The sequence below is a fragment of the Marmota monax genome, unplaced genomic scaffold (genome assembly GCF_021218885.2).
Source record: "Marmota monax isolate L192 unplaced genomic scaffold, Marmota_monax_Labrador192_F-V1.1 WCK01_AAM20220418_F8-fsc00045, whole genome shotgun sequence".
Taxonomy (NCBI): Eukaryota; Metazoa; Chordata; class Mammalia; order Rodentia; family Sciuridae; genus Marmota; species Marmota monax.
The window spans coordinates 4,024,561-4,039,305 of NW_026692132.1; the positions used below are offsets into that span (position 1 = coordinate 4,024,561).

General features: G+C 36.3%; 1 protein-coding gene across 2 annotated transcripts in view; it reads left to right on the forward strand.

The window, feature by feature from the left end:
* The first annotated feature begins 264 nt into the window (after positions 1 to 264).
* Positions 265 to 14,745, forward strand: part of Rdx (radixin) — an 87,991-nt gene continuing 73,510 nt past the window's right edge. The window contains exon 1 of one of the 2 annotated variants that reach the window (XM_058586481.1): positions 265 to 439. The gene's annotated coding sequence lies outside the window, so the exon portion shown is untranslated. The remainder of the gene's footprint in view (positions 440 to 14,745) is intronic. The other variant, XM_046466181.2, reaches the window with a different exon arrangement.

The window sequence follows — 14,745 nt, forward strand, 5'->3', positions numbered from 1 at the left end:
TCTACCCTTTGCTGCAGGCTTCTCTCACGCCCGGGGCTTTCTGCAAGGATTTGCCCCTCTTGACGTGTGCCCAGATTCCCCAGGGACCCCGGGCCCGCAGCCTCTTTCCCGCCTTGGCTGCCTCAGACCGCGGCTTGCGAAGGAAAGGCCCCGGGCGGGGCGGCCCTCACGGCTGCCGCTGGGTTGGCGCTCAGGCCGCCGCGCGAGGCCCGCTGGCCGGGAGGGGGAGGCGGGGGGCGCGGGGCAGCCCCGCCTTTCCCCCGAGGAGGCGCCGGGCGGCCATATTGCGGAGCTGTCTGCGGTGTCGGCGGCGCCTCTTCTCTCCAGCTGCCCGGCGCTCTCACCACCACCTCTCCCTCCCTGCCGCAGCCCCAACGCCTGGCGCCGCTGCGCAGCGCCCCAGCCAGTCGGCGCGCGGGCAGGAACCGCTCGCTCTCGGGTAAGCCACCGGCACCCTCCCTTTCCTCTCCCGGGCTTCGCCGCAGACGTTGAGGTGACGGCGAGAAGTTGCGGGGCCCTTGCTGCCCGGCGGTGGCGCCGGCGCCCGGGCCTGGCGCGCCTTAGCTCGCGCCCCGCGGGCCGAGGCGCCGCCGCCTTGTCGACCCAGCCAGGCCGCTCCCGGAGCGGGCGGGAGCCGCGAGGCCCGGCCGAGTCGTGGCGGGCCGCGGCCCCACAGTGCCCAGTTCGGGCCGAAGTCCCCGGCAGCCGCGCGTTTCTCCTCCGGGCGCGGCGTGGGATCCGCCCTTAGCGTCGGCCTCGCACCCCCAGACCCGGGGAGGTCGGACTGGGCCGCGGGCTTGGGCCAGCACGTCCATGGGGGTATTTGAAAAATACTGATAATAAGGGCATGTAGGATTCTGTTTTGCCATGTAGGGAAGGCATTGATCAGAACTTCTCCCCGACCTCCAGTCTGAAAGTAAGGGTGTTGAATTACTAGACAGCGTGCGTTCCTCCCTAGTGGCAAAAAGCTTGTTGCATTACAGGCTTTGGGGCGCCAGTTGCTCCCGCCGCCTGCACCCGCGAGGCCAGGCCCGCCTTCCCGCCGCCGCTCTACCTGCTGCTGCTGCTGCTGCTACTGCTGCGGGGCGCTAGGAGCCCTTTAACTTTCTTGAGCCCTTAAGCCGCCCAGTTTATTAGCTCAGCCCCCACCAGAAAAGTTGAGTGCATCACAGTCCCCTTTCCTTTACCGGGTTCTGAGCTCAGTTCCCGAGCTAACTTTGAAAGGGGGCAGTACGTTAGTTATTTCAGTTTAAATGGAGCACATCAGTTGCTACAGATGTCATTTTTCTTTAAAAATCCCCAGGATTTGTTTTTCCTCAAAGAGTGGTTATTAATGAGGTTGAAAATATGTTAAAAAATCAATTTCATCAAAAAATAGATTTTAATATAGTTGAGATTTTACAGAAAACATGTTTAGGAGCTCCACAGCAGTCCTGTGTAAGACTGGCATGATGTAAAAGTAAAAGTCCAAGATAATGAGGGTTTATTTGATAAGCGAGTACTTGGACACAGACATTGCAATCTATTGTTGACGGAGCATACAGTTTTTAGAACACTAAATACTCTTTCATATGATGGACGGGCTTAGAATGAACAATTGTCCCGTTCATTTTGCTGGATAAATAATGGCTTAGACCATTTGCCAAAACAGCATCATTAGATTTGAGGAAAGAGACTAATATTTAGGATTGCAGGGTTTTTTTGAGGAGGGGTTGTTTTGTTTTGTTTTCAGTATTTGCTTTTACCAGTATATCTTCTAGAGAAGATGATAATTAAAATATGACAATGTAGAGCACTTCTTTTGAGAAATTGTATGCTGTTTAAAGGATTGCAGTTTCTTAATCATTTTTAAACTATAGTTTGGAATTTAATAAGCAGATGATAGTGAGGAATGAATAACATTGGAATTGAGACAAAATTTGATTATGACACTTAAAAATGTTAAATTCTTGCTATCATGGGTCATATACATTGTTTTGTTCACTTCTTTATCCATACACATGAAGAACGTGTAGGAGGGGTTCAGACATGTCATTTATTTGGTGTGGGTAAAATATGTTGAGTCTGTCCTACTTTTTGGAAATTGTGATTACTTAACTGGAAATTAAATTGATTATTGTTTTCCTTGTGATGGTAAGAAATGACACACTTTGCAGTTCTTTCTCTCTTGCTAATTGTCAGTAGTCTCAGGGATTGGAACAAAGGTTTTTTTTTTTTTTTGTTGTTGTTGTTGTTTATTGCTTCACCATTCCCAACAACAGAATTGGACTTTTTTAATATTCATTTTTATCTTTGACAGGCTGTTGAAGTGAGAGTCTTTGTATATTTTGCTTTCAGTTCACCGTCTTTTAATATAATCAACAACAACATATTCTACAGTAGTAGAATCTGAAATGTTGAATGATGGTGGAAATATTGTTTTTTTTTTTAAATTTATTTTTAACTTACCGAATTTTAACTTAAACCATTTAAAGATGAGGGCCAGTTTTAACCATTATCTCTCGAAGACCAATAAGATTGTGAGGACTGGCTGGGTGTGGTGGTGTATGCCTATAATCTCAGCTACAACGGAGGGCTGAGGCAGGGGGATTGCAAGTTTGAGGGCAGCCTCAATAATTTAGCTGGACCCTGTCTCAAAGTAAAAAAATAAATGGTCTCTGAATATAGCTCAGAGGTAAAGCGCCACTGGGTTCAATCCCCAGTGCTACAAAAAACAACTGAAAAAAAAAATTATGAAGACCCAAGCAGTACTGATGAAACATGTCTCTGTAGAGAATAGCTAATAGTCTTATCTTTTTTTTTTTTGTAATGCTGGGGTTCATACCTGGAGCCTTGTGCATGCTAGGTAAGCACTATCACTGAGTCACATCTTCAGCCCTTAGAGTATGGCTGGTAGAAGTTCATGTTACTGCTGTGCACCTGGGAAGTCTAGGAAGTCACCCTTTCTTGGATGGTTTGGACCCTCCTGTAGACCAAAAGCTGGTGGGCACTACTTGATCCTATTGCTGGGTACAGGATCCAGTAGAGCTGGATTGGGTTGCTGTAGACTCTACCTTTACAGGTTACTTTAAGGTTCTTGGTATTTATTGATCAGTAGAGGCTGTTCTAGGAACTTCTCAGACTTCTATAGCCAGAGTATGTTCATCTGTTTGGTGTTAAAGGTGTTCACTCTGATCTCAGATGGTTCCTCCATCTCTAGGCTGTTTTAGAGAAATCCTGCCTGTTCTATTCATTCAAGTTCCTGGTATTTTTATTAAAATTTATATTAAATGTATATCTTAATGTTCACAACTATAAATTAATTTATTTTTATGGCAAAGTTAAAAAAACCCAGAGAGATGTAAAGGGAAAGTTAAAAGTTCTCTTCACTCTCCAAACTCCCCAACGCTTCCAACCCCTTTTCCAGTCCTGTTTTTCATAGTTAACAATTGTTAGTAATTCTTGTATATATAGAAAATACCAATTCTTATGCAAGGATAAACATTCTTGATATCCCCTGCGATTTTAAAGTTTGTTAAAATAAGATTATATTGTAAAAACACTAAAATAGTGTTTATTAATTATGTTAAATACTAAATCGTTTCTCACATTTTCATCATTTGAATGAATTCATGAAATAGAATTTGCTGTACTCGGAAGTGTTTGTGTAAGTGCATATGCAAATTTTCTTGACTAATGATTAAAGGTGAAATTCACTTTTTGTTTTTTTTCTAGAGTATGACTAATAGTAAACAACAACAACAACAAAAACCACATGGTGTCCTTTTAAAACAAGGTTCGTAGCCAGGCATGGTGGCATATGCTTGTAATCCCAGCAGCTCAGGAGGCTGAGGCAGGAGGACTGTAAATTCAAAGCCAGCTCATCAACTTAGTGAGGCTCTCCGCAATTAATGAGATCTGTCTCAAAATATAAAAAGGGATGGGGTTGTGGTTCAGTGGTTAAATATCTCTGGGTTAAATCCCTGGTACTGAATAAAATAAAATAAAATAAAATAAAGATTCATGATTTGGGTTAGTGAAATGTCCATGTAATATGTGGTTGTGGTTGTTTTTGTCTGAAAACTATTAAGAATAATGATCTATGTGATTCACTATTTATTCATTCCATTTAATAGAGAACTCTAGTGTCAACTTCCTTCAAGAAATGGTTCTTTTGGATTGGGAGTTGTGTAGTGACCCCTCACCCCCCACTAAATAGCTGTTATATATAGCAATCCTTATAAATTCACTAACTTAAAATGCTTAGTTATACTTCATAGATATTCTAAATTTGTGTATGAGTAAGTTTTGCATTTTTTCCTTCTGTAATATATTGGTGACTTTTTCACAGTTTAATTCTAAATTACATGTACTAAATCAGATCCCCCACCTTGAGTACTGGGGGATTGAACCCAGTGGCACTTTACCACTGAGCTGTATCACCATTTCCAACCTATTTTATTTCTTGAGACAAGGTCTCACTAAGTTGTGGAGGCTGCCTTGAACATGTGATGCTTCTGCCTCTGCTTCCTGAATTGCTGGGATTACAGGTGTGCTTCTGTGCCCAACTGTACTAAGTTTTAATTTATGTGTATAAACAAGGCAAATAAACTTTTTACATCGAGTAATCTAATGATCAAGAAATGCTGGTTACTTTTCTTCATAATTTATATACATTTGAAATAAGCTATTTTTGAGTTCTAGTAAAGTTGATTTGTTTGAAAGAGAATTCTTGCTAGTAGCCATTTTAGAGCAGGGGCCAGCAAACTGTGGCCAGTGTACCAAATCCAACCTACTTGTCTCTTGTTGTAACTGAAGTTTTATTGAAACATACATGCCTTTTCTTTACATACTGTCTGTGGCTGCTTTTGAGCCACAATGGCAGAAACTATATAGCTCACAAAACCTGAAATATTTACTATCTTTTCCTTTATAGAAAAACTTTGCTAACTCCTGAGTTAGAGGAAAAAATATCATTTTGAAAGACTATTTTAGATACAGTATCAAAAAAGAAGTTACTGTTTTCTTCAAGATTATAGAGTATATAAAGTTAGTACCTTCTAATTGATACAAGATACTTTCCCCCTATGTTTTAGGTGATCTCTAAGGGCTTTCTGGACCTTACATTCTTTTTTCATGTGTGAAAAGTTGAAGTTAAATAGGACCGACTACAGGTGAATTTGTGAACAGTTTTTGGTTTTTAGCCCTTACAACATTTAAGATGCTTTGGATACAAATAATAACATTTTCAAATTGCCTTAAACAATAAGGAAATCTAATATCTTATATGAGAAAGTCCAGAGGCTCAAGAATGGCTCAGTATTCTTGATAATTGCCAATCTGAGATGAAATCTTAGTTTTGATTTGCATTTCTCTAATTGCTAAAGATGTTGAACATTTTTTCATATCTTTGTTGATTGACTATTTATTCTTCTGTGAAGTGTCTGTTTAGTTTCTTAGCCCATTTGTTGATTGAGTTATTTGTTTTTGTGTGTGTGTGTTAAGTTTTTTTGAGTTCTTTATATATCCTGGATATTAATGCTTTATCGAGGCACATGTGGTAAAGATTATGGAACCAATCTAGGTGCCCTTGAAGAGATGAATGGATTAAAAAAATGTGGTATGTACATATATGATGGAATATTACTTAGCCTTAAAGAAGAATGAAATTATGGCATTTGCCAGTAAATAGATTGAGCTGGAGAATATCATGCTAAGTGAAATAAACCAATCCCCAAAACCCAAACACCGAATGTTTTCTCTGATATGGGGATGCTAATTCACAATGGCAGGGGTATTAGGGAAGAATAGCATTACTACTTTAGATTAATTAAGTAGAGGGGAGTGAAGTGGGGGAGGGGATGTGGAGGTAGGAAGGATAGTAGGTACAATGGATCAGACATTATTCCCTATGTACATATATAACTATATGACTGGTGTGATTCTACATCGTGTATATCCAGAAGAATGAGAAATTATACTCCACTATATGTGAGGCATCAAAGTGCATTCTACTGTCAGTGTAACTAATTAAAACAAATCAAAAATAAAAAAGAATGGCTCAGCAATATCACCAAAGCCCAGTTTTCCTTCTAGTTCCAGCCTGTGTTCTTACCTGCTGACTTCACACTAAGGCCGCTTTTCCGTTGTCCCATATTGGCTGTTGTAAGGACTAGTGTCTTATTCAGATACAATAATAAAATGAATGAAGGGGACTGTATCTTTTTCAGAAGTGCCTGCAAAAGATAATTCTTCAACTTATTGACCAGGCTTGGGGCATATACCATATCTAACAAGTGATTGACAAGGGAAATGGAATTGCCCTTTCTTCTCACTCTGTTTCCATTAGACTGTTTTCCTTAGTCATATACTACCTGTCTTGAATTCTTTCTTGCCGCCAACCAAAATCAGATCCAAGATTGACCTGTCATACATAATCATACATAATTAAGTATGAACATGTGCGCTCACATCTTCTTGGACACAAAATGTAGTTAAATTATGGAATGGAAAACATTGACTACTGTTTAAGTACTTGACAAATTATAGTTCATGAACTAAACCCCTCCTGCCTATTTTTGTGAACAAAGTTTTATTTGAACACACTATGCTCATTTGTTTACTAATGTATGGCTGCTTCTTGCTTTACCAGCTACTTGAAAACAGAGATGATATGGCTTACAAAAGCTAAAATGTTTGTTTACCTGACCTTTTACAAAAAAGTTTGATGACTCTTGCTTTAAGGTATTAATCATACATTGAGACAGAATCATGTGCCAAAAAATTCTTTGCATTTTAGGCTGGAAAAATGAGTAAGATATTAAGGAGTTCCACTCCCTAGAGGGAATATAGATATGCCATATTGTATGTCTTTTTAAAATTTTCTTTTTGTATATGTAGATGGACAGAATGCCTTTATTTTATTTGTTTATTTTTATGTGGTGCTGAGGATCGAACCCAGTGCCTCATGCAAGCTAGGCAAGCACTCTGCTACTGAGCTATAGACCCAGCCCTTGTGTGTCTTAAAGTGTGTTACATGCTATGGTAGTGGTTTGTATAAAGTAGAATATTCATTGTAATAATGTTCCAACCATTCTTCTGTGATATGAGTTCTGGATATTTCTTCCTACTTAATTTTTTTTTTTTAAGTCTTCCCATTGTTTGTGTAAATTGGTTGTCTTTCAGTAAGCTAACCAGAGTGGATGTATTTGTCATGAAAAATCTCCCTTATAGGAGAAGTCTCAGCTATGGTTAATTGACTCAAGAACCCCTGGGTCTTTAGGGAGTGTGTGAGATGGATTAAATTTTGATAGCTACCATGAGGACTCTTGATATTTAAGCTGTTTATAGGTTCTACACTTAGAAAAACTATATAAAGTTAGTTTGTCAGTTAAGCAAAGGTAGTTTATATTCAGAAGACTTACTACTTATATCTAATCAATATACAGCATGATAATTATAGTTCTCATTAAATGTGTCCAGTTAACTAGCCTTTAAATTTATTTTCGTTGTTGAATTAAGTGGAATTATTTAAACAGTTTTGGATAGAGATAATATAGACTTGAATTTGGGAAAACTAGTTGTGAAAACCTTTTCTTTTTTTTTTTTTTTTTTTTTTTTTTGTGGTTCTGGGAATTGAACCCAGGGCCTTGCACCTCCTAGGCAAGAGCTTTATCACTATGCTACTTCCCCAACCCTGTTTTAAAGTTTTACTTTGAGTCAGGTCTTGCTAAATTGCCTAGGCTGGCCTCAGATTTGGCCCTCATTTTCCAGAATAGCTGGAATTAATAGGTTTGTGCCACAGCCTCTGGCTTAAAGCTTTTTCTTATGTTGTCTCAGTGTTTATTAGCTTCATCATTTTATAACGTTAAAATAAGAGGAAAATATTGCCCTTGACACCAATCAGCAGAAAAAAATGATCATTTTTTTTTTTGTAAGCTTAATTCAACAAAAGCAGCAAATATTGAGGACTTATTGTGAGACAGGAACCATTCCAGCTTCTTAAAATGGAGGTTAAGGGTATTCATGATAGTAGAATTACCCTGTAGAAATGCTGTGTACTTTTAATAATATTTAATAAATTAATTAATGTTCTGTTTAGAAAAATCAGTTGTATCTGTATACAGTTGGTTTTTTTAGAACATATAAAGTGTAGAATTATTTGTGAGAATTTCTTCAATTTGTGTGCTGCTTTCCTGCTACATATGACTTCATGAACCTGTTTTTATTTTACTATTTTTAAACACTTATTGTATGAATTTTTAATGTTTTTATAAATGTAGAATAATTGCCTTTTGGCATTTGAAACTAATAATTACAAGTGTATTATTTGCCTTTCTGTTCACCTAAAGAACAACACAGATATATTTTAAATTTATAAGACTCTTTTAGAGGAGAACCTAAATTCAGTGTAAAATTGTGTTTTAACTATCGTAGTTCTGCTATATATTTGAGTTTTAGAAATTTGCTCTGTATTTTCATTTTTTCAAAAATGCTGAATATTTGGTTTCCTTGAAAATACTCTTAAAGCAGATACCATGTCTATATTAGCTAGTACTTAATGTCTTACTTAGAATTGTAAAACACCCTTACAGGAAATCAAATGATAGAAGTGATTATACCACTTAATCATATGCCCTTAACAACAAATTTAGAAGTAGTCTTTCTACTTGATACTAGTAAAGGAGAAAGCTTGAACAGCCTACTTTTTGAAAAGTGTTATTGTTTAAAATGAGCTTGTCTAGAATGATATTTTAGAAAAGCAGACGAGGATGGTCAAAATCCCCAGTACTAGGATTTTAGGACTCTGACTCTGTTAACTCACCTCATGACTTTGGGCAAGTCACTTATGTGAATCTTAATTTCTTAATAGAAGGATGAAATATTGGAATACCTGTATAGGGCAGGAAGAGGAAGGGCAGTTATTAAGAAGATTAGGTAATATAGGTCAAGAATCTATAGAATGAGCACTACCCTTCTTGCTCTTGGTGTTACTTTTTTAACTTGGAAATGGGGCTAAATTTTTCTCTTTGCTTTATCTTGGGATCACATGGCATTTCATAGGCCAAAATGCACTATTATTGGATTCAGTATTAACACTGAGATAAAAATATAATAAACATAGTCCTTTATATATTTTTTGGATCTGGGATATGTGAGCTTGGTAGGGGGGCATTGTATCTCTACGCATTTTCTTCCATAATGATTGTAGGCAATGGTAGCATTAGTAGTACCAGAGACTCTTTTCATTAGAAATTGCAGATATTTTTTATAATACACTAAAATTCTCTCGAGATGACATTTATATTCATCTTTACTTACAAATTTGGTTACTAGATGCATTTGTAGATACTGTTGTTTAAAGCATTAATAAAGAAGCACATACATTACTATGGCCTAAATTTGTGTTTTTTGTATTTCAATGTAACTGGTTTCTTTTGTAACTTAATGCATTATTTCCTGCACTTAAAAATAATTTTCTAAGAGGAGATCCATATGCTTCCCTAGAGTGTCCCATGCAGGGAAAAATACCCAAATGATAAAGAACTTCTTTTGCTAATGATGTTCCTGTGTTGCTTTGACTGCCAGAGTTACCGTATTAGTTCAGTTTATGTTTGTCTTTATAGTACTGCTTTCCTCAATAAATGGCCAGAGTTCTTCTGAAAGTTTAAGGAGAGAGCATTTGATCAGAGATCATTTGAATCTCAAAAGGTGGAAAAAAGGTTTTGGGAAAAGAATATCTTAAAGGTAAAATTAGGCAGTCTGCTGTAAATTATTGAAGCTTCATTGTAAGCTATGTGTTTAGGAGCCTTAACAACACCTGCTTTACCACCTGGAGTCTGTTGTGCCTCTCCCTTGTGAACATGAGGCTGTTTTTCCATTGAATGAAGTACAGAGGAGGCTGTTTTAGGGTCACCCTCAGAATTGAAGGACGAAAGAGAGAATGTTTTAAATGAATGATTTGTTTTTAACATGCAGCATTGTGTTTAAGTACATATTCATATGGGTACTTCTCTGGAAATGGAAAATGTGCTTGGCAGCATCTGTTAAGACTACTTCCTATGTTGCTACCAAGATTGCACTTCATTGCTTTTTGGAGAGTCATTGTGGAAAAAAGGTAGGGTAAGATCATGCTAAGAAATTTAGGAGTGGGAAAGATTAAGAAAATTAAGAGTGAGTAGGAGTAAATTTTTTTCTTGATAATGTTATGAGGAAAGGTGCAAATATACAAATATTTGATATGCAAATATAGATCTTTAGAATATAATAGTTTACATATTAGTACTAGTATTATTAATTAGAGAGTAAAAGAAGACACTGAAAGATGAGTGAAAGAGAGTGAAAGAAGACGGTGAAAGTATTTTTTGAAATTCTCATCTCTGTTATTTTAAATTAGGATTTAAAAGACCCTGATTAACATTAAATGTGGGGTTTCTGTACTTCCAGATGTACTTTGTTAACAGTACCTGTGTTTTTATTTGGTGGTGATGAGTGGCTAGTTACATGTTCTTACTTACCCTTATGTAAATATTGACACAGTCCTAGTATATAAAAACAAGCCCCTCTCCTCACAACAACAAAACCCTAGAGTAGCTATCTTGTTGTCACATAGTTTCCACATTACTTTGTGATTTTAATCACTGGCTATTGTGCTGCTGAGAATATTTTGGTAGAGATTGCTTTCTTTTGTGTTATTTTCTTAGGGGTTTATGCTAGGAGCAGAATTTCCTGTTCAAAAAAGCTCTTTTAATATATTAGCAACGAACTTTCTAGAAAAATGGAGTCAATTATGGTGCTGCTAGTAATATTTATCTATTTATTTACCAATATAGTTTCCATAATATTATCATGTATAATTAACACAATTTGATAGTTTAATGAGTACATAATCAGTAATACCTTAAAACCATTTTGATTTGTAGTTTTAGTCAATAGCACAGTTGTTCAGTTTTTAAAGTAAGATTTGTTTGTACTTAAGTGTTTACTGAGTGAAGTGTGTTTTACAAGCAACTTTATTATGGCTGTTGCATATTTTCCTATTAATTTTGATATTTCTTTTATCCTCCCTATGTAGGTTTTTAAAGTAAGAATATATTCATCTATTTTTATCATTATATACCTCTTTAGGTATTTTTCTTCAAAAATTAGAATTGGTATTTCTTGTGTTTTTGAAAAGTGATTAACATACTTAGATAATATTAAATAGTATTGTAAAGTTATAAGTCCAACTTCATTCAGTTTATTCACTTAGAATAATTTGTTCTTTCATTTTAAGAAATTTTATTTCAAAAGTTTTACATTTTAATTGTAGAAATTTACAAACTCATTCTAATCCCCAGAGATTCAATATTTTGCAGTGTGTTCATTTTGGTCTCTTTCTCATACTTTTTTAAAAAAGTGACAATATGCTATGGATGTTTTTATTTATTTATTTGCAGTACTGGGGATTGAACCTAGGCCCTCACATGTGCTAGGCAAATGGTCTAGCATTGAACTACATCCCTATCCCTTATTTTGAGACAGGATCTTACTAAATTCCTCAGACTGACCTTGAACTTGTGATCCTCCTGCCTTAGCCTCTTGAGTAGCTGGGATTGCAGGTGTATGTAACCACTGAACCACATCCCCCACCCTTTTTTGAGTTGCTTAGGGCCTTGTGAAATTGCTGAGGCTGCCTTTGAACTTGTGATAATCCTGCCTCAGCCTCCTGAGCTGCTGAGATTATAGGCATGTGCCCCCATGCCCAGCATAACCTGCCTTTTTCCTCAGAGGTTTGTGCGTATTTTCCCTAGCCATTGAATATTTTCTGTAACACCTTGATTAGCTGCATTTTGATCTAGTGTAGTGTATACCGTGATTCACTTAACTAAATTCCCATATGACATCTACTTTTTAAACTTGCACTATAATTAGAATCTTTGTAGTTAAACCATTATACACATTTTAAAGTATTTTCCTTGGTTATATTTCCATAAATGAGATTATTTTTCACTTTTTTTAATATCAGAGGAAGACAGGCTGGTATATGATAGAGTTGTGGATTTTAGGCGTCCGAAGGATTGTAGCTTGTCCATTTATTGTCCATGTGACTTTTGGACAAGTTACTTTAAGAATGGACCTTGTGCTGGGCATAGTAGCATATACCTGTAACCTCAGCGGCCCAGAAAGCTGAGGCAGGAGGATGGCAAGTTCAAAACCAGCCTTAGCAATTTAGCAAGGCCCTAAGCCACTTGGTGAGACTCTGTCTTAAAATATAAAAAAGGGCTGGGGATGTTGTCCTGTGGTTAAGCACCCCTGGCTTCAATCCCCATTACATAAAAACAAAACAACAAAAAAGTGGACCTTGTTTTGTTTCTTCAATTATAAGGTAGCCATAATGTAATCTCTTACTTTCTTCCTGTTTTTTTGTTAGTAAAAAAATCAAAGTATAAGAACATGAAACTATGGTTTATAAATATAAGGCATTGTTCTTAGTCACTTTATGTTCAATTGGCAAAGAGAGCCTCATTTTTCTTCAGATAATTTATGATAGACTGAAATAAAATGGGGAAGTGAAATAAAACAGGAAAGCCTAACATGATTTTTAAGAATGAACACAGAAGCTGGGTATGGTCGTGCATGCCTGTAATTCCAGGGAGGCTGAGGCAGGGGGATTGCAAATTCAAAGCCAGCCTCAGCAACTTAATGAGGGCCTATGCAATTTAGTAAGACCCTGTCTCAAAAGAGAAAAAGAACTAGAGATGTGGGTCAGTTGTTAAGCATCCCTGGGTTCAATCCCTGGTTACCGCCCCACCCCCCCAACACTAATCTGAAAGTAGACATTTTTAGAAGCTTCATTTAGAAGATTCCATATTTGTGATGGCTTTTATTAGCCCTCCCCCCATTTCACAGTTTGTATAGACCAAGTACACTTGTAGGAGATTTTGTACGCTTAATTAGCTTGTGTAAGACCCTGGTTCTGTGTTTGTTGGCCTGTCGTGTATACTTTTATGTTAGATGAGCTCTCTTATTAAGATTAAAACTTTAGTGTGGAGTATTTTGTTTGGAAGATCCTTTCCTGTAGAGTATAACATGAAGTAACTCTAACATCAAAAACCTGGATAAATTATTTCAATATTTACTTGCCTAGCTGTTTTAGAAATACCTTTTCTATAATCTGACTACTCTTAGTTTATAGAATCTGGCATATAATTAAATGTTTGCTTTCTTTATTCTTCCTTACTAATGAAATACTGCATTGGAGAGAGACACCAACCATATGGTTTAGAAAGTAGTATGATAGATGTGAAGCTCATTTGAATACCTGCTAACTTGCCCAGGGTGTGGTGGTAGGGAATGAGGTGGTAAGGGAATATTGAGAAAAGAAATAAATGTAAAAATTGTTCTAGGATAGATTAAAGCAAAGGAATGAGTTAGATTGACCTCAGACTCCTCATCAGTGGTAACAGATGCCAGAATAAACTAGTGTCTTCCAAATGCTGAGGGAATAATGGTCAATTTAGAATTATATTTGTAAGAAAAGAAGAAAAGGAACTATTCACTGGGAAGATAGAACAATTCTAAACCTAGATTCACTTAAAATAGCCTAAAACATAAATTAAAAGCTGGTATTTTAGAAGAAGAAATTAAGATCCATATTCATTAGTTGAGAAAACTTGATATGTTTCTACCAAATTTGATTAAATAGACTAAAATGAGTAGTAATAGACTATTAAGAAAATTTTAAAAACTTGGTTTAGCTTGACTTAATTTATCAAATGCATACAATACAGTGTATTTATACTTGGAACAGTCTAGAAAGAAAGACACTGACCATGTACTAAACATAAAATATCCTAATGAATTATTTGACTATAGAAGAATAAACTTAAAAGTAATGAAAAAAATCAGCATTCTACCTAAAGTCCTCTAACCCTTCTATTTGAAAACTAAAAAACAAAGTATTTCTCAGTAGTGATTAGAAATCATGGTTGAAATTGGAAACATTTAGGCAGGACACTTAGAACTGTATAAAAACCTAAGCCACTGAAGTGCTACTTAGAAAAAATGCTATAGTTTCAAGTAAGAGGCAAGGTTTTTTTCCTCAAATATTCCCCAGAAAAGAATTATATTTGTGTTCTTAAGAAGTCTTTCATTATAAGATGCAGTCTTCTTTTTGAGCATGAAACTTCAAGAAAGGCACATTGATTTGAAACTCCATTAGTTCACTTGAGTTTGGAAAGCTCACAGGGCTCATCTAGTGAGTGATTTAAACATGGGAAAAGGCAGAGGAATCATCAGTTAAAAAAATAGTAGTAATAATAAATGAAAACAAGAAAAAAAAGTTACAATGTAAATATATTAAAAATTTTTCCTATAGTACAAATGAGAGAGTGTCCTATGTGTAATTGTGACTTGAAATAAAAGTTTGATCATATGATACACTGATTCAAAAATACTAATGTAATCTAGAAAATTATTGATTCAAAAAGTAGTCCAAGTTTTATACAGATACTTTTATCTCATGTATGTATAAAATTAGAATAAAATTATTCTGTGAAGTTTGAGATGAAGCAAACAATATTTCTGAATCAGTATTTCATAGATCATGTATAAGTATACTAATAAATGTTATAGATGCACATTTAATTTAATATTCAAATCATAAAATTATTTTTGAATTTCTCACTGGTAAATTAGGGAAATCACTTTATATTTGGAGTTTTTCTATAGTTGGACATACTTAGTTGATGACTTAAATGCATGAACTAGTAAAGAAACAATATT